General features: G+C 44.7%; 1 protein-coding gene and 1 long non-coding RNA gene across 3 annotated transcripts in view; one reads left to right on the forward strand and one right to left on the reverse strand.

The window, feature by feature from the left end:
• MYBPC2 (myosin binding protein C2) overlaps positions 1 to 23597 on the forward strand; it is a 256681-nt gene that overhangs the window by 190452 nt on the left and 42632 nt on the right. The gene's annotated exons all lie outside the window — the stretch shown is intronic.
• LOC146809503 (uncharacterized) lies at positions 13285 to 22482 on the reverse strand. The gene is made up of 3 exons (XR_014966443.1): positions 22302 to 22482; positions 15234 to 15284; positions 13285 to 14996 (listed from the first exon to the last, which is right to left on the reverse strand). It is a non-coding gene; the product is annotated as an uncharacterized LOC146809503 (long non-coding RNA).

Consider the following 23597-nt stretch of genomic DNA (forward strand, 5'->3'; position numbering starts at 1 on the left):
GAGATGCTCACCCTTGCGCAGGTTCTTCAAGCGCTGAATCAGGAGGACTGGATGGTGTCGATCGACTTGCAGGATGCGTATTTTCACATCCCCATCCTGAAGTCGCACAGGAAGTATCTCCGGTTTACGGTAGGGTTGCAACATTATCAGTTTGCGGTCCTTCCGTTTGGTCTTACTACTGCACCCCGAGTCTTCACGAAGGTGATGGCAGTGGTGGCAGCCTATCTCAGAAGGTCGGTGATTTCTGTTTTTCCCTATCTGGACGACTGGCTGATCAAGGCGGAGTCGCCAGAGAAGGTGCTGCATCATCTGCAGGACACAACTCAGCTGTTGTTCGAATTGGGTTTCTCGATAAACGTGCCCAAATCTCACCTGGTGCACTCTCAGTGCAACCTGTTCATAGGTGCAGTACTGGACACTACTGTGTGTCGAGCATTCCCTCCTCCTCAAAGGATTCTCGACATTCAGGAAATTATTACTTTATTTTGCAGTGGAGCGGTCGTTCCAGTCCTGAAGGTCCTTCGCCTGCTCGGTCTGTTTGCTTCCTGCATTCTGTTGGTCAACCATGCACGCTGGCACATGAGGGCGCTCCAGTGGTGCCTCCGCAGGCAGTGGTATCAGCACAAAGGCGATCTCAGGGAGTCTGTGAGGATCTCCGGAGAAGCTGCGGCGGATCTGTCTTGGTGGAGCGTGGAGGGCAATCTGTCTCAAGGAAAGCCTTTCCATCTACCTCCATCGGTGGCCACAGTAATAACGGATGCATCCACTTTAGGGTGGGGTGCGCATCTGGGGGATCTGGAGATCAAAGGTCTTTGGTCTCCAGAGGAAAGGTTGCTTCACATCAACCTTCTGGAATTGCGGGTGATACGTTTGCCGCTCAAGGCCTTTCTCCCTTCCCTTCGCGGTCAGTTGGTTCAAGTCCTGACGGACAACACTACCGCGATGTGGTATGTCAACAAGCAGGGAGGAGTGGGGTCTCGTTGTCTCTGCAGAGAGGCTCTGCGTCTATGGTCCTGGGCTCAGCACCATCAGATTTGTCTGATGGCAAATCATCTGGCTGGGGTGCTGAACGTACGTGCGGACAGTCTCAGTCGGCAGTTCTCCGCCGACCACGAGTGGAGGCTCCATCCGGAGGTGGTTTGTCACGTCTTTCGGACGTGGGGAACTCCTCGGGTGGACCTGTTTGCCACTCACGAGAACGCTCACTGCCCGTCATTCTGCAGTCTCCAGTATCCGATGCAGGGAGCGTTGGGGGACGCGTTTCAGTTGAGTTGGGGCTCACGACTCCTTTGCGCGTTTCCTCCCATACCCTTGATTCCTTGGGTTCTGAGGAAGATTCGCCAAGACCGGGCCCAAGTTATATAGATCGCCCCGGATTGGCCAAGATCTTCTATACCTCTCCTCGTGCCCTCCGCTCCATCTCCCTCTGAGGGCAGACCCCCTCTCGCAATCGGAGGGGCAGGTTCTACACCCCCACCTCCAGAGCTTACACCTTCATACCTGGAGATTGAACGGGGCAACCTGAATTCTTTTTCTCTTCCGCCGGATGTGGTAGATTTCATTTTGTCTGCAAGACGTCATTCCACCAAATCTATCTATTCCTATAGGTGGTCTAAATTTGTAATCTGGTGTGGAGAGAAGTCAGTTGATCCTTTGAGGGCTTGTTTATCTGACATTCTGCAGTTTGCCCTTTCTCTTGCTCAGCAAGGATTTGCTGTGGCTACTGTTAAGGGATATTTATCGGCTTTGTCGGCTTTCATTTGCTTGCCAGATCAGCCGTCATTGTTCAAATCACCTATTGTTCTACGATTTCTAAAGGGCCTTACAAACAGGTTTCCTCCTACTCCCTTTATTGTGCCTCAATGGGACTTAAACCTTGTCTTGACTTATCTTATGGGTTCCTCCTTCGAGCCCTTACACAAGTGTCCTTTGAGGCTGTTGTCTTTTAAGACGATTTTTCTTATTGCAATCACCTCGGCAAGGAGGGTAAGTGAGCTTCAAGCTCTAAGTTCAAAACCCCCATTTTTGACCATTCATGCTGAAAGAATGGTACTCAGGACCAGGGCTGCATTTCTGCCTAAGGTGATAACTCCTTTCCATCTGGGGCAGTCCATTACCCTTCCTTCCTTCTATCCTCCCCCTCACCCTTCTATGGAGGAGGAGAGACTTCACCGCTTGGACCCTAAGAGGGAGGTGAGCTTCTACCTGGACAGGACAAAAGACTTTAGAGTTGATGACCAGCTCTTCGTGGGCTTTGTTGGCTGCAGGAAGGGCAGAGCGGTGCACAAGCGCACCCTTTCCAGATGGATTGTCTTGTGCATCAAGATATGTTACTCTTTGGCTGGTAAGGAACCTCCAGAGGGTTTAAGGGCCCATTCCACTAGAGCTAAGTCTTCCACTTCTGCTTTGTCTAGGGGTGTTCCTGTGGAGGACATTTGTAGGGCGGCAACTTGGGCCTCCCTCCACACTTTCGCAAAACATTATTGCTTAGACACTGAGGTGAGGAGGGACGGACACTTTGCTCGTTCCGTCCTACAGGACTTTCTGGTATAGAAGGGTGGACACCCTCCTCCTGGAGTGGGACTGCTGTGGGAATCTATTCACAAGGTGAGGAATCCACTGGCAGATGTATCCATCAGAAGAACAAGTTACTTACCTTCGGTAACGCTTTTTCTGGTGGATACAGTATCTGCCTGTGGATTCCTCACTGACCCACCCGCCTCCCCGTTGTCCACCCTTGTATACCTTAAGTATATGATGGGGTTTCAAAATGTATTTGTTACTATCAAAGGCAGTGTGTTATTTCTTTTGCCTTTCTATTTATTCTCCACACTGTGTGTGTTGCTTGTATATAATGTACTGTGTATACTGTGTATATATTGCTGTCAGTCCGTCCGTGTGCCTCAAAGGCACGGAAAAAAGGCCGGAAGTGACGTCATCACACCGACAAGGTCTTCTTATGGAGCCGGTGACGTCAGCAGAGTCGCGAGCGGAGCCGTGTCTCTGTGACGTCGTCTTCGACCTCATCGGCGTGGACTGCTACAAAAGTTTCCGAATGTTGCTGGCGCAGGGGATATTCACAAGGTGAGGAATCCACAGGCAGATACTGTCTCCACTAGAAAAAGCGTTACCGAAGGTAAGTAACTTGTTCTTCAGGGCCCTAGACTTTTTTGGCACCAGTGTCGGTCTCTTGCATGGCTCTGCGTTCCTGGCGCGGAAATCTATGTACAAGAACTGACGTCAGCACGCGAGGACGCCGTCTAAGTACTCCGACGACGTCATTCCGGCACACGATGCCGACGACGGACGCGGAGCCGTAGACGACGCCTAGCGACGCGCAAGGGGTATTGCTGACGAAAAATCTTTCCGGATCCAGCCTGACGCCTGGGGATATTCTAAGGTGAGGAATCTAACTAACTAATGTTTCTTACAGATACATCGTTACCGAAGGTAAGTAACTTGTTCATTTCAGCCAAAGCATTCCCTCCCAGTAAGGGTATTCATGCAATTCATAGGAATTATGGCCTCTTGCATTTTTATTGTACCTCATGCAAGACTTCAGATGTGCCCCTTACAAGAATGCCTAGCACGTCAGTGGAACCAGGCTCAAGGACAACTTACAGATCTGGTGTTGGTGGACAGCCGCACACATTGCTCTCTGCAGTGGTGGAACACACAAAATCTGTCCAAAGGGCGGCCGTTTCTAGAGCCGGTTCCACAGATAGCGCTAACAGCAGGCGCATCACTCACCTGCTGGGGAGCCCATCTCCTAAACCACACAATTCAAGGCAAATGGACCACTCAACAGAAAGTGTTCCACATCAATCACCTAGAATTACTGGCAATCTTTCTACCATTAAAATCATTCCAAGTACATCTACATCACTAGACTGTCCTAGTACGGACGGACAACATGACAGCCATGTATTACATACAAAAACAAGGAGGCACACATTCTTTGCAGCTGTCTCAGCTGGCGCAAAACATTTGGAGCTGGGCCATTCCACAAAACACATACCTTCTGGCAGAACATATTCCAGGAGTTCACAATCAGATTGCGGATCTGCTAAGTCAACAGACACAGCAGATACACGAATGGGAACTTCATCCCCAAGTTCTTCAACCTTTTTTCCAAATTTGGGGTCTACCAGACATAGATCTGTTCGCCACACACGCAAATGCAAAATGCCCAACCTTCGCCGCCAGGTTTCCACACCCGTTGTCCAAAGGCAATGCGATATGGATGAACTGGTCAGGCAGATTTGCGTACACTTTTCCGCCTCTCCCACTGATTCCCCTAGTAGTAGGCAAACTCAGACAACAGTCTCTCGCGTTGATCCTGGTAGCTCCTACATGGGCACGGCAACCGTGGTTCACAACACTACTGGAACTTTCAGTAGTTCCACACCAAAAACTACGTCTCTCCCCAACGTTGCTAACGCAGAACCAAGGAGACATAAGGCACCCCGATCCAGGTCAACTGAATCTAGCGATCTGGCTACTAAAGTCCTAGAGTTCGGTTATCTTAACCTATGACCGGACTGTATGAACATCATTAAACAAGCCAGATGCCCTACTACTAGAGCTTGCTATGCAGCAAAATGGAAAAGATTTGTCATCTACTGCAATAACAATAACATTGATCCGCTGGATGCTTCAATCCAGGACATCATTTGCTATTTGCTACACTTACAAAGGTGTAATCTAGCATATTCATCCATATTATTACAGCTAGCGGCACTTGCTGCTTATTTATAAAACAGACAACACTTGTCACTATTTAGAGTATCTGCAATTAAAGCCTTTATGGAGGGCCTTAAAAGGATAATTCCCCCCAGACTAACACCCTCTCCAGTGTGGAATTTAAACATTGTTCTTACCAGGCTCATGGGTCCCCCATTTGAACCTCTACACAAATGTGAACTGCAGTTCCTCACATGGAAAGTAGCTTTCCTTGTCGCAATTACCTCTCTCTGGAGAGTAAGTGAGATCCAGGCTTTAACCATACAAGAACCATTCTTACAAATACATCATAACAAGGTGGTTCTTAGAACAAATCCAAAATTCCTTCCAAAGTAATCTCTGCTTTTCATCTTAACCAATCGGTTGAGTTACCAGTGTTTTTCCAAAACCCAGACTCTGTAGCAGAGAGAACTCTTCACACACTGGATGTCAAAAGAGCCCTACTTTATTACATTGACAGAACTAAACCCTTTAGAAAGACAAAACAACTGTTTGTAGCCTTCTCACCACCTCATAAAGGTAACCCCCTCTGCAAAACTGGGATCACTAGGTGGATAGTAAAGTGCATTCAAATAAGCTACCAGAAGGCTAAGCGCACATTAACAATTCGCCCTAGATCGCACTCAACACGCAAACTAGGGGCTTCCATGGCATTCTTAGGGAACATTCCCTTAGATGACATCTGTAAAGCAGCAACATGGTCTACACCACACACCTTCACAAAACACTATTTTGTTGACGTGCAGGCTAAGCAACAGGCTTCCGTAGGCCAAGCTGTTCTTAAAACACTTTTTCAAACCACTGATACAGATACAGGTGACCACCGCCAGGGAAGACACTGCTGTAAAGTCTATGCACAGTGTACAATCTGCAGCTCATATGCCTCTAACGGAAAATGCTACTTACCATTATGCATCTGTTCTTGGCATGTACAGCTGCAGAGTTGTACACTCATACCCGCCTCCCCGGAACCTGTATCTGTTCCAGTACTTTATTCGATACATTCACATGGACATCTCTTTATTTCTTACTGACTCCATCATTTCCCATCATTGCGAAAAACAATCTGAGGTTGGAGTCGATGCCCATGCGCACTATATCGTCACCTATCTCGTGACTACAAAAGACTCTTCTAAGACAACAACAAAGTACAAGCATCCGAGCCCAACACCAGATGGCGATCTATACACAGTGTACAACTCTGCAGCTCTACATGCCAAGAACAGATGCATACTGGTAAGTAGCATTTTCCTTATGAAATCCCAGCAGAAGGCTTTTTACATAGGGTAAAATCACCTTAAAACCCACCACAATTCCTAAAATTAGTATGGTACCATCAACAAATTATTTATATTGTAACTAAAACCTGTTACCACCCTTTATACGTTCTCCTTTTTGTGACCCTCAAAACCTGCCAATCCCTATAATGCATTTCAAAGGGGTGCTATCATGTATATTGGTCCCAAGATGGCTGCCAGCACTTCCTAGTAGAAGTGTTGGCAGCCAATCAGATCCCACCATGAGATCTGTACTAAGGCTCTGCCCAGATAAACAAATTTGGTTTTCTTTTAAAAATCTACAAAACTACTGAACGATTTTACACCAAATAACAAAAATTACGCTTTCTGAACCAAGGCGTACCTTTCTGCCAAATTTGGTTCGGGTTGTAGTCGTCTCTAAAATGCCTAGAGGACTAAACATGGGAAATGCACTTTTTTTACCCCCCTTTTTCCTCAACTTCCGCTTGATGTATCGCCCCAAAACTTTCCATGCGCACCAGGAATCACCGGCACACTCTATTTAGAATGTCTTGTGAAGATTTGTCTGCCGGCGCCAAAGATATAGACAAGTCAAAAAAAGCTTTTCCTATGGAAACATCGTCCTCACTATAACTACCTACTCGTGAAAGCAGTAGGTTATATATATATATATATATATATATATATATATATATATACATATATATATATATATATTCAAGCTCTATTCCACCGTTTGATGCACCTTCAGCACTCTGGAACGGGTGTGGCTGACTGTGGCGGAGGGTCCACGAATTAATTACAGCTCGTACTTCCTTTGTCAGAAAAGAAGGTGCCGCACTCCCGGGTGGTTTAATATGGATTTATTTAATCAAAAAGCAAAAAGCGGGACGCGTTTCGGCTTGCGCCTTTTTCGACCGCTATACTCATTATGGATTTAGCTCCGCCATTTTATTTTGCAGTCGCATTTGTATGATGACGCCTTTTTCGTAAACATAAAAAACGGACATCTTTTCACTGCCGATAATCAATTTTGGGTGTCTGCTTTTCTATCATCTATCTATCTATCTATCTATCTATCTATCTATCTATCTCTATATATATATATATTCACTGAAAAAACCATAGGTTTCACACATGTTATAGTTAGCTGGACATTTCACTCGTACAAAACCATTGAAATTCCCCTGTTATAGTTAGTTCAGCTAACTATAACTCGCGCGACCGCAATCCACTGCTGATGACGTCACATATTAGTGATGTCAGTGATGTCATCAGTGATGTCATTTGAGATGTCATCAGTGATGTCACTGACCATGTCATGAGTGATGTAATATGTGACGTCATCAGCAGTGGATTGTGGTCGCGCGAGTTATAGTTAGCTGAACTAACTATAACAGGGGAATTTCAATGGTTTTGTACGAGTGAAATGTCCAGCTAACTATAACATGTGTGAAACCTATGGTTTTTTCAGTGAATATATATATATATATATATATAGAGATAGATAGATAGATAGATAGATAGATAGATAGATAGATAGATAGATAGATAGATAGATAGATAGATAGATAGATAGATAGATAGATAGATAGATGACAGGTTTTGCCGATATTTGAACTGCTAAACACATGAAAGGCTCCATCGGGAGTTTTAATCCAGAAGCATGCAGGAGGCAGAACCCATACAGGGTAATATTTTAACGGGGAAACTACGAGTCCCAGACGCCTGTGAGTAAACTAAGCCCATCTGAGGGCGGGACTAAGGCTAATTAAGGACACAAGTTTGTTCCGTATCTGCCCATCAGCATTTCCCGTGACCAAGGAGCAGGAGCTCCGAAACGCGTAGGGAACCAGAAAGGAAATATTCGTGTGTTTGCGGATTCATGCTGAATAAAGGACTCCTCTGTGAAACTTGGAGCCCGCCTGTCATTGTGTGCGTCTTTGCGTATGGATACATTTGGATGAATTTAAACCGGCCGATCCAGGTCGGAAAGACAGCACCACCACGAAGGGAGTTTGTGGACTGTGGATCTTGACACAGGGTCCGGTATGCAGGATGACAGGTTTTGCCGATATTTGAACTGCTAAACACATGAAAGGCTCCATCGGGAGTTTTAATCCAGAAGCATGCAGGAGGCAGAACCCATACAGGGTAATATTTTAACGGGGAAACTACGAGTCCCAGACGCCTGTGAGTAAACTAAGCCCATCTGAGGGCGGGACTAAGGCTAATTAAGGACACAAGTTTGTTCCGTATCTGCCCATCAGCATTTCCCGTGACCAAGGAGCAGGAGCTCCGAAACGCGTAGGGAACCAGAAAGGAAATATTCGTGTGTTTGCGGATTCATGCTGAATAAAGGACTCCTCTGTGAAACTTGGAGCCCGCCTGTCATTGTGTGCGTCTTTGCGTATGGATACATTTGGATGAATTTAAACCGGCCGATCCAGGTCGGAAAGACAGCACCACCACGAAGGGAGTTTGTGGACTGTGGATCTTGGCACAGGGTCCGGTATGCAGGATGACAGGTTTTGCCGATATTTGAACTGCTAAACACATGAAAGGCTCCATCGGGAGTTTTAATCCAGAAGCATGCAGGAGGCAGAACCCATACAGGGTAATATTTTAACGGGGAAACTACGAGTCCCAGACGCCTGTGAGTAAACTAAGCCCATCTGAGTGCGGGACTAAGGCTAATTAAGGACACAAGTTTGTTCCGTATCTGCCCATCAGCATTTCCCGTGACCAAGGAGCAGGAGCTCCGAAACGCGTAGGGAACCAGAAAGGAAATATTCGTGTTTGCGGATTCATGCTGAATAAAGGACTCCTCTGTGAAACTTGGAGCCCGCCTGTCATTGTGTGCGTCTTTGCGTATGGATACATTTGGATGAATTTAAACCGGCCGATCCAGGTCGGAAAGACAGCACCACCACGAAGGGAGTTTGTGGACTGTGGATCTTGACACAGGGTCCGGTATGCAGGATGACAGGTTTTGCCGATATTTGAACTGCTAAACACATGAAAGGCTCCATCGGGAGTTTTAATCCAGAAGCATGCAGGAGGCAGAACCCATACAGGGTAATATTTTAACGGGGAAACTACGAGTCCCAGACGCCTGTGAGTAAACTAAGCCCATCTGAGGGCGGGACTAAGGCTAATTAAGGACACAAGTTTGTTCCGTATCTGCCCATCAGCATTTCCCGTGACCAAGGAGCAGGAGCTCCGAAACGCGTAGGGAACCAGAAAGGAAATATTCGTGTGTTTGCGGATTCATGCTGAATAAAGGACTCCTCTGTGAAACTTGGAGCCCGCCTGTCATTGTGTGCGTCTTTGCGTATGGATACATTTGGATGAATTTAAACCGGCCGATCCAGGTCGGAAAGACAGCACCACCACGAAGGGAGTTTGTGGACTGTGGATCTTGACACAGGGTCCGGTATGCAGGATGACAGGTTTTGCCGATATTTGAACTGCTAAACACATGAAAGGCTCCATCGGGAGTTTTAATCCAGAAGCATGCAGGAGGCAGAACCCATACAGGGTAATATTTTAACGGGGAAACTACGAGTCCCAGACGCCTGTGAGTAAACTAAGCCCATCTGAGGGCGGGACTAAGGCTAATTAAGGACACAAGTTTGTTCCGTATCTGCCCATCAGCATTTCCCGTGACCAAGGAGCAGGAGCTCCGAAACGCGTAGGGAACCAGAAAGGAAATATTCGTGTGTTTGCGGATTCATGCTGAATAAAGGACTCCTCTGTGAAACTTGGAGCCCGCCTGTCATTGTGTGCGTCTTTGCGTATGGATACATTTGGATGAATTTAAACCGGCCGATCCAGGTCGGAAAGACAGCACCACCACGAAGGGAGTTTGTGGACTGTGGATCTTGACACAGGGTCCGGTATGCAGGATGACAGGTTTTGCCGATATTTGAACTGCTAAACACATGAAAGGCTCCATCGGGAGTTTTAATCCAGAAGCATGCAGGAGGCAGAACCCATACAGGGTAATATTTTAACGGGGAAACTACGAGTCCCAGACGCCTGTGAGTAAACTAAGCCCATCTGAGGGCGGGACTAAGGCTAATTAAGGACACAAGTTTGTTCCGTATCTGCCCATCAGCATTTCCCGTGACCAAGGAGCAGGAGCTCCGAAACGCGTAGGGAACCAGAAAGGAAATATTCGTGTGTTTTGCGGATTCATGCTGAATAAAGGACTCCTCTGTGAAACTTGGAGCCCGCCTGTCATTGTGTGCGTCTTTGCGTATGGATACATTTGGATGAATATATATATATATATATATATATATATATATATATATATATATTCCCCCGTTATAGTTAGTGCAGGCAACTATAACTCACGCGACCGCAATCCTCTGCTGATGACGTCAGATATTACATCACTGTATTTAGACACTTATTTACCCATGTCTTCTTCCATTAATCTTTAGCTATACATATATTACAAATATTTATTTTTCAGATAGACACATATGTCATCAGTGATGTAATATCTGACGTCATCAGCAGAGGATTGCGGTCGCGTGAGTTATAATTGCCTGCACTAACTATAATGGGGGAATTTCATTGGTTTTTTACGAGTGAAATGTCCAGCTAACTATAACATGTGTGAAACCTATGGTTTTTTAAGTGAAATTGCAAGGTTTTTTAAATGCTAATTCGTAACTATAACGTGTGTGAAACCTATGGTTTTTTCAGTGAATTTCAAAGGTTTTTTAAATGCTAATTTATGTATGTATGTTTTATTTTTTTTATGGGATTTTTAGCATGCGCGCACGGTGCGCGAACCTCGCTTAATTTTCCGTAAAAAAAATTTTTTATTTAAATTGTACGTGTGTTTTTTCAGCGTGCGCGCACTCCGCGATTTTTCAAAACCAAAATAAAATCTTTTTTTGCCCTTGGGGGTCCTTCTGGGACCCCCTGACAAAGGTTAGGGGGTCAGGAACTGTCCACCCTGCCCCCTTTTCACGTTCTCAACCTTTGTTTTTCACCCCCTCAGACTGCGAGAGACAAAATGGCGGCCGACACTTCCTGGTTTCGACCGATTCGAATGTTTACCGACATCTAACAACCAATCAGAATTGCGCTCGCGCACGGCAGGATGCGCGCACGGTGCGCACGTATAGATATTTATATGCTTTTAAATGCTAATTTCTCAGGAAATACTGAACAGATTTACACGAGACCTTCAAAAGGCACTTCCTTGACCTTATGGCTACCTCTCTGCCAAATTTCACGTAATTCTGTTCAGCCGTTCGGGCTGTACCTTCGACTAAAGGTCCTATGGAAAAATGCATGGGGAAAACGCGTTTTGGGACCCCCCTTTTTCTCGGCCCCCGCTTGACGAATCACCCCGAGACTTTCAGGGTAGGAGCTGAACAGCGCACCCCATTTGTTTTGAAAATTTCGCGAGAATTCGTCAACTGGCGCCAAAGTTATTCAAAATAGAATTTTGAGATTTCCTATGGAAACTAGGTTGTAACTATAACTATCTACTGGCGACCGCCAGTAGATAAGATATATATATATATATACATATATATCACACCAAGCGCTCACCTTTGAAGTTAAGCAAGCGGGACACAGCTCCGGGCACAAACAAAGAATTTATTGCAGAGAATTCACAGAATTCACAGCGCAGACCTTGCATTGCATGTCCCATTCAGGCAGACGCGTTTCTGGCCTCATTGGCCGTCATCAGTGCCGATCTCACAAGTTGAAAGGAATGTCTTGGGTTTGACTCGGAGACCACTCCCTCTAAAGCAGTCTCTCGACTCCTCCTCCTTAATGCAGGTGTGTTGCTTCTGCTTGTGATTGTTAGGTGAACTGCATGGTGGTTATCGTGGTCCATCGTGGTGCCTCATTAAGTAATGAGAGACTCCATACATCAGGTGATGCCCCAAATTACTGGCGTTAGACTATGTTCCACCTCACAGCTCACAGGTAAGTTGTTCCAACTCTCTGAATATTACTTTGTTTGTGCCCTTATCAGGCAGCCCGTGCTGCCTCCTCTCTCCCCTCGCTGCAAATAAACACCAGATGGCGATATACATATATATATATATATATTTGCATAAGCATGGAAAAGCTCTTCATTCTGCAGTGGCAACACCTTTCTTCAAAGAACAGGTACACCTAAGGTAGAAATGGTGCACTCATCCCTTCTTCAGAGGACAAATATAGGTAGGGCATTATGGTAGCAGCAATGCAGGCTTTCTTCATCACAGGACACACACAAATCAGGCAGCAGGAAGTTTTGCTTTCTCACAGAATTGGTACAGGATGGCAGTAGCATAACAAGCTTCCCCCTCACAAAGAAAGTAACAACTGCAAACTTTTATTCCCAGCAGAACAGATCCAGAGGGCAGTCAGGTGTATACTCTCATCGGTCATAGAACATGTACAATGAAGGCATGAATGACAAGCAGGTTAGAGACAGGTCTCTCAAGCAGGTATTTAGCTCACTGAGTGGAATGTATAAGTGGATGAGTGACTGAATTTGCAAGGTTAGACACCATTCTCACTTAGGTGACATTCCACGTCAACATCATGAAAGTCCCAAGGTTTCCACATATTGGGAAGTAGCTGTAGGTAATAAGAATCGTAAGTCCTTATTATGTGAAGCAGGCCAGTCACAGCCTAAGTAACTATGCTATTTACAGGCACACAGTTGGCAACCTCTTCGAAAAGGTTTTGAATGCGAGCCCACCAGGTGCTGTGAAATCCCAGCCTTGGTGCAGCGCCTGTTCAAAATGTTGAGGGCCGCCTGTGACTGGAAGTATTAATAGGAGAGTGGTTTGAGGCACCTCTATTTTTTTATTATGGTTTATGTTTAGCAGGCGTACCTACTATAATTGTTACTGCTCTGTACAGCATGGCTGATTCTGGGGAAGGGTATAAGCAAATGAAAAAATCTGTTTAGTCTCTTGTAGTGCATGCTAGGGAGGCATATGGGCTAGTGCATACATATGAATCCCACGGTAGAGAGCCCTATATAATCTGTCCGTGCGTCTTTAGTGTGGCTCAGCCTGAAAGTAAGGAGGCTCAGGTTCTGTGACAGCTTTGTAAAAGTAGGAGCATACATTCCATTAACAAAGTGTGCAACCCGCGGGGCGTGCACCCTGGTCAAAAAGGAAGATCATCCTGGAGCCATTCTGAAGTCATTCGATGACTTCAGCCAGGCTATTCCTGCAATTATCTGGGGACGTCATCCCAAACCATCCTGAAGTATGCCTATAGGGGGAAATATTTAAATGAGATGACTCTTACTGTAATCACAAAAACTACTCTAGGATGGTGTTCTGATGACTTCCACTGGCAGGGAGTGATTACCTTTTACAACTCCACGAATACTAATTGACAACTTTGGGATGAGTGTGAATTACTCCAGGATGGGCTCCAGACAATTTAAGGATGATTGTGGATTATTCCTGGATGATCCTATTACCGCTTTAGGATGGAAGTTGATTACTCTGGAATGATACCATGATAATTTCAGGATGAGTGTGGATTACTCCAGGATGATTTAATGATAACTCCAAAATTAGCATAGATAATTTAGGACAACTACAGAAGGAGCGTGGATTACTAGACAATGACATAAGGTCTTTAAGATGGTTATGAGATACTCTTGCAGGATTTTATGCCAATGGCAGGCCAAGTGTAGATAGCTCCCAGGTGATTTAATGAATAAATCAGTGGCTGTGGATCTCTAATAAATCATTACGGGCTGAATTACACCTTAAAATTTCCATGTTACAAGCACATTAGCTGATTGCCAGTATTCCCTTGCAGGGTCCCACTATTAGTTTAGGAAAATGGATGTGCTGTTAGGTAAATATTTAGAGGATCACCTCCTCAAGGAACCTTCCTGTCAAAAACAAGCCTCTTGAATGCAATATGCCTTCTTTATACAATACCATGAATTATTTGCAATTCCATGAGTTCTAAAGTAAGACCTAGATTTATAAAAGTGTCACTTAACGCAGCTCAACACCCAAATTTGCTGCGTTGCTTCACAGGGTGAGAGCAGGAAAGTGCCATGTCTACCCCTCTCCCTTGCAACACTGCACCATTAGGCAGTCGAGCACCATGCACACACATTTGCACTATGGTGCAAAGGTGTCTGCGAGAGTCTAGCTTTGGTTTTGTACTGGAAGGGCCCCCTAGCAGCACAAAAATGCTATGCCTAGAAAAACCTACAAATGTTTCCCATTGTGGATGAGTGTTGTAACAAATACCAATTTGCTCTGGTTTATAAATCCTGAAAAGATTTTGCATCAAGTCCGCATTATAAAACTTAAGCAAAACAAAAACAAATCTTCCATAAATCTGGTCCCAATAATAAGATCAATATTCTCCTACTCTGGAAAGATTACTTTTTAAACTCTACGGTGAGATGCGGGCACTGTACAAAATAAATCTCAGAAACATTCCTTTTGGCTAGCTTTGTGCTGTAGAAATACCATATGCATACAAAAGTAGTGGCTTCAACAATGTTATACTTTGCATTCAGATAAGATTAACAACTTGTGCAGCTACTCTCATACTTCTGACTCACTGGGACTTGCCTTACTTTGAGGTACAGAGCATTATCTGAAGCTGTTTAATGTGGTGACCAGTGACAAAAGACTGAAAAATAGTGATAGTTAAATGAAAAAGCACCAAAGGGGATGCGTTAACATGTAATTTTATTGATCTAAAACACACCTTTGGCCCCATAGGAGCCAGGATACTGAACAAGAGAACATAAAGAAAGTCCAGGACACTCTTCAAGAGGGGAAAAAAATGTCAGAATACTACAAAAATAACAAAAGGCTTAATGAAAGCCAGCAACTTCAATGTTTGTTTTTAGATTCAGAGTTGTCTTTAGTCCTCTTCCAGTATTGCAAATCTTTATAGCCAGCTTCCTTCTCATAGTTCTGTTGTCCAGTGATGGCCAGCCTTCATCCCTGCACATATACTTCATAGAGTCTGGAGGAAAAAGAAATTAACATACATCAGTATCATGTTGACACCACTATTTTAGGTTTTTAATAGGACTGGGGTGCCTTTAAAATGGTCCAATCCTTTTATTTCATATAGTGTGCCCGATGAGATATGGTTACAAGGGATCATAAGTTTAACATTACGGTTACTTGGTCAAAGAGGTAATGGTGAGAGCAAGGCATTGATGAAGAGGTGGGCAGGAGGTGAAGAAAGAAGACTCACCTGTCCAAGTGAAGAAACCGCCGCTGTTCACCAGACGCTGTCACGCTTCCTCTGCAAACAGAAAGCAATCAATACCAGATTTAATTTACAAAACCATCATGGAGGCAGCCATGTTGAGCCTGAACTCTACATACAGTATACATATTTGGAAACCAGTCTAAAAAATTACCATACTGACCAGGGTTCAAACATTTTTGTAATTCTGAATCTCAATGCACAGCCATGGTTTCAGTGGCTTTCACATGGCCAATTGATGGTGCAGGTCAGAAACAGACGTCTAAGACATCCTGAGACAGGACAGAGATATCCTGTGTGTTCTTTTCCAGCTTGGGGAAGTGACAAGTTCGGCATTTAACAGTTGAATGATTCAATGTTGTCCTTCTACAGTTGCATGACTGTGGCACCAAGCCCCTTAACCACTCATTCAAACAAATATGCCTCGGGAAATACTATCAGGGCAGAGAGATAGCTTTCCAGGATACCAGTGATCTATATGTTCCATAAATATCAAAGCATTTCAAATTTGTTGAACCAGGATCCATTCTACATCCTCCTTTCAGCATCTAAAACAGGTAAAACTGAAGATGGCCATAATCTATGACACAAAAGCTGGTTCACAAAAAACAAGGCCCTAAACACCCAGCATTAGACAGAACAAGGCTCAAGGAGAGCAAGGTGGGGGCATTGTCAGTCACTCCCGCTCCTATTGCAGACAGGGAGCTGGGTGGAGTCAAGTGCGGATAAATTGGTCAGTCACAGATCTGACTAGCATTTCCTGCACTCCCTTGGTGTTGTTGACGTACCTGCTCGGGTCCTGTTGTCCTGCAGTCGGGAATTCGTGGTACCTTGATTGGACGTCTCTGACATGTTACGGCTCCGACACGCGGGTCTTCCACTTACAGGTCGTTGATCTCTTCTTCCGGGTACCTGTCCGCATCCATGTTCCCTCGCCGGAGGTACCTGCTTGTGTAGCTCTGTTTCTTCACGCCGGATTTTCTTCAGCCTCTCGTCCTGTACAGAATACAATTAGAGAAGAAAGATATATTTAAACAAAGCATCCTCGTCTATCAGGTATATGGTAGGATGATGATGTTATATATGGTTAGAAGGACATCGTTACTTATCTGATCCACGGAGAGTAGAAAAACTGTTATTCTTTTGTTTCCCTTATTTAACACGGGCTGGATATAAAGAGAAAATAGATGCAAGTTAGTTTCCTGATTTCTTAAGTAGACGCTATATTCTTATCTGACCCAGCAACTTGTGTAGCGTTTAGGGGGACAGTTGTAGAGTGAAGTGGTATATAGTAGAGTGGCGTACAATACATTGGCATGGAGTCCAGGGGCCTAGAGTGGGGAGTTGAGGGGTGTTGAGAGCAGTAGTAGCAGAGTGGTGGTGTCATGGATTAGTGGTGTCCAGTGGTAACACAGAGTAGTGGTGTTGAGTAGAGTGGTGAAGTGTAGAGTGAAGAGGACTGGCATAGAGTTGTAGAGCAAACTTAATCTACCCTCCTTCTGAGACTGGTAAATGGAGAAATATGAAAGAGTAATAGTACCAACTGTAACTGTAGAGAGGGGATACAGTGGATGTTTAGGATGGAGAACACATTCAGAGGGTGGAACGAGAGTGACAATGAATGTACAATGGAAAGAATACATGAAGGTAAAGGAGCCGACATGGTAAGCTGATATACAGAGTGGTAAGGGGTTTGGAAAGTGGAGATGGAACTGAGAGACTAATCCTGGACAGCGGGTGTATTGGGTGGATCGAGATGCGACCTACATTTCATGGCAATATTTATGGAGAATGAGTGTGAAACAGAGTGAATGTATAAGATGGAAAGTGCATCTTATAAATAGAGCATATGGACAGGGTGGAAAACGCAAGTGCAGGTTGTAGAGTGTTTAGAGTGCACGTACAGGACAAATAGAGGATGTACACGGCAGAGAGCAAACGTGAACTTGAGGAGGGAGCTGAGCGGATACGCAGGTTGGCATGCAGATATCGGAGGGAAGAGTACAGAATGTGGTGGGCAGGGAGCAAGTACTGGGTGAGGAGCACATTTGGAGGGCAAATGGAGAGGGTGGAGACCAGAAGGGGCAGCAAGAAAGTATATATGGACAGGAGAGCCAATGTAATAAGCAAATGTAGAGGGTGGAGAGTTAATGTCAAGCATGAGGATAGGAAAGAATGGATGTAGAGAGCAGATGTACATGGTGGAGAGTGGAAGTGGGACTTGGGGAGTGGATACAGAGGGCTTTGAATGGATGCAAAGGGTGGAGAACAGATATAGAGAGCGGATTTAAAGAGTGGAAAATGGATGTATTATTGAAAGTGCATGTGAAGATCACATATGGAGGGTGAAGAGAAAGTTTAGAAGCAGATATTCAGCCTAGAGAGCACAGGTAGCCACGGCAGAATCTCCTGAGTGGAGACTCCGAGACCTACGGGTATATGAGCTGCATGGAGGACTTTCATGGATTACCCCACAAGGTTTGCTGGGGAGGCACTGAATTACTTAGTATATTGTGGAGTCATAGTAAGGATGTTGGTGCAAAGGGACTTGTATGTAGGTATGTTTCGGGCAAGCGTGGGAAGTTGATTGCACTGTATTTGAGTGATTTTCATGCCAATAAACATATTTTCAAAAAAAAAAAAAAAGAGAGCACAGGTAGCGTACAAGGTAAAGCAGATAACGGGGGTAAAAGCAGCTATACAGCACGAGGAGAGGGTTAGGAGAGTGGATGTGCAGTGTAGAGAGAGGATGTGAACCACTGAGTGCGGATGTACAGGGTAGAGCCTGCACTGCATTTATTGTATGGGGTGTGGAGAACACTGAGTGGAGAGTGAAAATACAGAGTGGAGAGTGGATAAGCAGGGTGTGCATGGATAGCCTAGAGTGCATATTGCAGATGGAGAGCAGACAAAGGGTGTAAAATCCAAGTGAAAGTCAAGGAATGTATGTCCATTTTGGAGAGTGTATGTACAGGACATATGTACAGGGTGGAGATTGGATGCACACAGTGGACAGTGTAGTGCATATGTATTGCATATGTGAAGGATTGAGAGCAAATTACTGTATGGACTGTGCTCTTGGAGTGTAACTATGTTGGGTGGTGCACACATGGAGTGTAAAATTAGACTTGGTGGGTGGTGAATGTATATGGACGATAGAGAGCCTTTTCAGGAGGCAGATATAGAAAGGGATAGAGAAGGTAGAGGGCAAAGTGGATGCAGCATATAGACCGCAGGAGGCAGTGTTCAGAGAGAAGAGTGTAACTGCAGAGAGTGGATGTGGAAAGCAGAAGTATATGATATACAGTGCAGGTGGGACTTGGAGATGAGAACAATGGATGTACACTGGAAGGAGCATATGAATGGTGCACACAGATGGCAGAGATCACACATGGAAGTACAGGGTAAAGTGGATCATCAAAGCTGAAAGCAAGTACCCAGGGTGGTGACAGGAGAGTGGATAAGCAATGGAGACAGAGAATACGGGCAGGAGAGTGTTGGTACACAGGAATGAGAGAGGAGCTACAACTTGCACAGTTGATATAGTGAAGTCAATTGGAAAACTGATATCGATAGTGGGTGAGGACCGTGGACATATAGGGTGAAGGGTTGCTTGTGCAGCGAGGAGAACACATTTTGGCAAAGGACAAAAAGAGTGTTGCAGAGTGGAGGGGCATGTCATACAGAATGGCTTAGGGTACAGTGCTACAGAGTGTTGTGCTATATCGTAGAGTGGGGTGTTGTGGAATGGCATAGTGTCATGGAATGGCATAGATGGAGTAGAGTGAAAGGGTGCAGAGTGGAGTAGCATAGGGTATTGTAGAGCAGTGTTTCCCAAACTGTGGGTTGCAAGTTGATTTTTGCTGGGTTGCCAAAGTCCAGGCAATAAATAGGCTAGAGCTTCTGCTGCTTAATATTTTAACACAACTGCTGTTTACGAACTCATCTCACTTTGCAGTCAGAGAAAGTAAAGTGAATTATCTGACAATCCTGCTGGGGTACATAAAGTGTGAAAGGAAATCTGGAGGATGTCATTTTAACCTAACACACAACAAAATCTAAATATCTACCAATGAACTGAACACATACAGCAGTTAGGATAGTAAAATTAAGCACTTTTTTTTGTAATTCTGAAGTGTGATGGAAACAAAAATTTTAGTTGATCAGCCCACATTAAGACTCTTTACTTGGTGATGCACAAATATTAAATATTCATTGAAACCCAATTTCCACACATCATCATTTGTGTGCAGTACAGTTTCATCAGTAAGATTGTATGCCTGTGCTCGTTTGGTGACCATTTAAATGGAAAATGTGCTATCTGCAAATAATGCGCTACCACATGATGCTTTAGTTACATTAAACAAATTGCTCAGCTCCTGTCCATTAAAGTTAGGTGGTGCGCTAAAGTTTGTTGTGGACAGTGGAGTAGAGTGTTGTTGATTGCTGTTGATGTGGAGTGGAGTAGAGTGTCATAGAACGGAGAGGCATAGAGTGTAGTGGGGTGGGGTAGAGTGAAGTACAGTGTCGTAGAGTAGAGTGGCGTAGAGGGAGTTCAGTGAAGTGTTGTAGAGTAGATTGGCATAGCACAGTATCGTAGAGTGGAGTGGCACAGAGGTCATAGAGTGGAGTAGTGTGTCATGGAGTAAAGTGTGTGGTAGAGGGTACAGTGGTATAGTGTGGAGTATGCCTGGTGTGGTAGTGCACTGCCTTTACAGTCAACACATTTTCAACTGAAATTACTAGTACATTTGCTCAGGCATACAGTTTTACTCATTTAAAGTATACAGTGCACAAAACCATGTGTGGAAGTGTCATCCCCTAGCGTACTGACTTTTTCTAAATCGTATTTAAATATTTGTTTCCACCAAACTTCAATGAATTACAAAAAATATGCTTCATTTGTGCTTTCCTTATTCTGATATATTGAGATGTGTGCAGAGGGAAGAGAGCAACTGACCGCTTGAGAGAAAAACTATAGTGTAAAGAGTAGATAAATAGGGTGGCAATGGCCTGTAGAGGTTGGAGAGCACATGCGCAGTATAGAGAAGATGCCTGATGTGGACAACAATGTGCATGGTAGAGATCGGATTTGGTGAGTGGAGATGTCGGATAAAAGGTTAGAAAGTGGAATTACACGGAGTATAGGCAAGGGAGTAGCCAGAAAATTAAAATACCCCCACTTTGAACCAAAACTGTTATGACACCAAGCAGGTGAAGCTAGTCATCGGGACCCTCCCAGACGGGCTTACTTTTCTCTTGCATCCTAGCATATAGCCATTCATTCTTCCATCCACTCGCTGATAATGATCATTCCACCTTTACATTCTGTCTTCCATCCAATATTCAGTCGTTCACCATTCCGTCCATCCACCCATCTACATGCAAACCTATTCATCCATCTTCAAAACCTATCCATCAAACATATCTATCCTTTCACTCAGTCATCCACCATTTCACTTGTCCATACCCACATTCATCCATTAATCCTTTCACTTATCCATCCACCCTTTTCTCATCTATCCATCCTTTCACTCCATCCATCCTCCCTTTCACTTATTCATTGACTGATCCACCCTTTCAGTCAGCGATCCATCTTTTTACTCATCCATCCCCCTTTTCTCATCTATCCATCCTCACTCCATCCATCCTCTCTTGCACTCATTCAATGACTGATCCACCCTTTCAGTCAGCGATCCATCCTTTCACTCATCCATCCACTCTTTGACCCATCTATCCTCTCATCCATATACCCTTACACTCATCTATTCACTCATTTATGTAGCCTTTCACTCATAATCAGTCTAACCTTTAATACATCCAGCCATCTACCCTCCCTTTCACTTATCCATGCATACATCCATCATTTCACTCATCCATCCATCATTTCATTTAGCCCATCCATCCACTGTCCTTCCATTTACCCTTTCCCTCATCCATCCAGCCATCCACCCTTCCTCTCATCTATCCATCCACCCTATAACTCATCCATCCATGTTTCTTTTACCCATCCATCCTTACCTCCATGCATCTATCCATCCACCCCTTCACTCACACATCCATTTACCTTTTCCCTCATCCATCCAACTTCCCTTTCACTCATCTATCAATCCACCCTTTTGTTCAGTCACCCGTGCCTTCACTCATCCCCCCCCCCCGTCCCCCAAACCGGCAGCATAGCTAAAAAAACAGCACGTCTTCGACACAAATGCCTTGAGTGGGGAGCAAGAACCCAATTTCTTTCTGTGATCTAGAACAATAGTTCAATAAAACGAGGTGGCGTAACAGCCAGAGCTGCACAATTTGGAGCTGGGGGACCAGGTTCGAGTCTCGTGAAGGACACGCAGCATCTTGCGATTCTGGGCAAACCACTTAATCTCCCTTACCAAAAATGAATGGAACTGGTGCTCATGTTATCGCTCCGATAACTTCGGGTCAAGCTCGCGCTATATAAAAAATGCAAAAATAGACGGAACGAATGGATCATCATACACAATTGTGCCACCATTACTGACCAGATTTATTGCTGGTGGTCCTAAAATGCCGAGTAGGTCTCAGTCTGCTGACAGACCCAACAGCAATCCAGGAGTAGCTTTGCCGAGGGCAGACCCTGTGCAAGTTGAGAATAGGCGGGCAGCGGGCTATAACAGAAGGTTTAACACAAAAACGATGTTTTCTATGGCAGAAATACAGGCCCTAGAAAAAAGCCATTGCGAAAATAGTTTGTGGAGGGATTTCCAAAAAAATGCAGTCATGCCTATTAAATTAGTAGCATGGGGGGGGGTTGTGTTAAGCGTGAATGCAGACACTGTGAGTTAACCTACCACACAGTTTGTTTCCTTTGGACAGTACATCCGTTTACAGAAGAGGGAGTTCAAAAAAGTGAAAGACGCACACGGTTTTGTTAAATGTGGACAAATATTACTAGCACGCTGTTGCTCAGGAGCGAAACAATATTTATTAACAGACAAGCATTTCCAAAACAAAGAGAACAACACACAATCATTACCCGATACGATCTACGGAACATCAATTTGGCGCTCACGATTTTACCTAGCAGAATTTCCAGGTCAGCAAGGACTGATGAAACTCGATCTTGAAGAAGTCTGCACGCTGTAAAGCTTAAAAGTAGCACCCCTATTCTCTTTTTCATCTTCCTCTTTGATTCCCCATAATACTCTAGCGTGTGCCCTCAAACGTTGGCTGGCACTAGTAGGTGACGTAACTTCCGGCGCCACCGGATGTGCGTGTGAAAGGGATTTAGAGGCATGCTTGGACATTACTTTTGGTATGGTTCAATTGTTGCGCGCGCAGGTGAGCGCTGCGAGGACAGATATTGGAATGTAGCACTCCTATTTAAACGCCAATGGGCATTTAGCTGCACCAGGTTGAAGAAGTTTCAAACTGTTTTATGTTTGTCATCACATACGCTGGTATTTATATATCATTGTGAAGACACAACAAAAATCCGCAAAATCGTGCCTCACGCTCATCTGAATAACACAAGCAAGGGATGCGTACACCCCGCTCTTCTATATTCAACCGCGTGGATTAGAGGTTGTGCAAAACTACATCTCCCAGAGTTCCGAGTGATATGCGCGCTACCTTCTGGCATGTTTATAAAACGAGCTTCCAATGAGGCACCTGAGATCTTTGCCCTGTGTGCACGAACGTGTGCATCTCAGTGTCCCCGGACCTGACCCAACACTGAGGGATGCGTTCCTCCACGCAAGGGACATCGCCAGCCTCCTTACTGCTTTATAAGGCGTGAGCTGGTCACGGTACTTTGGACGGTGTAATAAGGTGATGTCTTTTCCCTCCTGTCCAGAGGCCTAGGCTGGAGGCGAAGATTTTCCCCGCACCTAAGGCCGCCGTTGGTCCAGGCAACAACGTGAACATGTAAACATTACTTACACACATCGTGACATCCATATTCACAGTATTAAATGTCATTGAATTTATTGTACAAAAGAAATGCCAATCTTTGACAGCTCGTTCAGATCGTTTTCAGTTGTGTGCCTTAATATCATTTGTGCTTCGAGGCGTAATATAATACAGGTTCTGCAGTTGTAGTTTTGACATGTCTCAGCACTGTCCATCTCAGTTCTGACAGTGCACGGTTTGTTTCCACATAATGTTGTACCATGGGAGCGTGCATTATTTAAACCAGGGAATTCATTTTTTTTCACCAAAATGTATGTTTCTGCAGTTTTATATTTGCTAATTCGCCCTTAAAATACTGTATGTAGTGCTTCTCATTAACACCTGACTGGCGAGCGATGCAGTTGAAAATTATTCTTCTGGGATACTATAACGTGGGGGTCATTGAGTGGCAGCAAAAAGGGGGTG

The sequence above is a fragment of the Triturus cristatus genome, chromosome 7 (genome assembly GCF_964204655.1).
Source record: "Triturus cristatus chromosome 7, aTriCri1.1, whole genome shotgun sequence".
Classification (NCBI taxonomy): domain Eukaryota; kingdom Metazoa; phylum Chordata; class Amphibia; order Caudata; family Salamandridae; genus Triturus; species Triturus cristatus.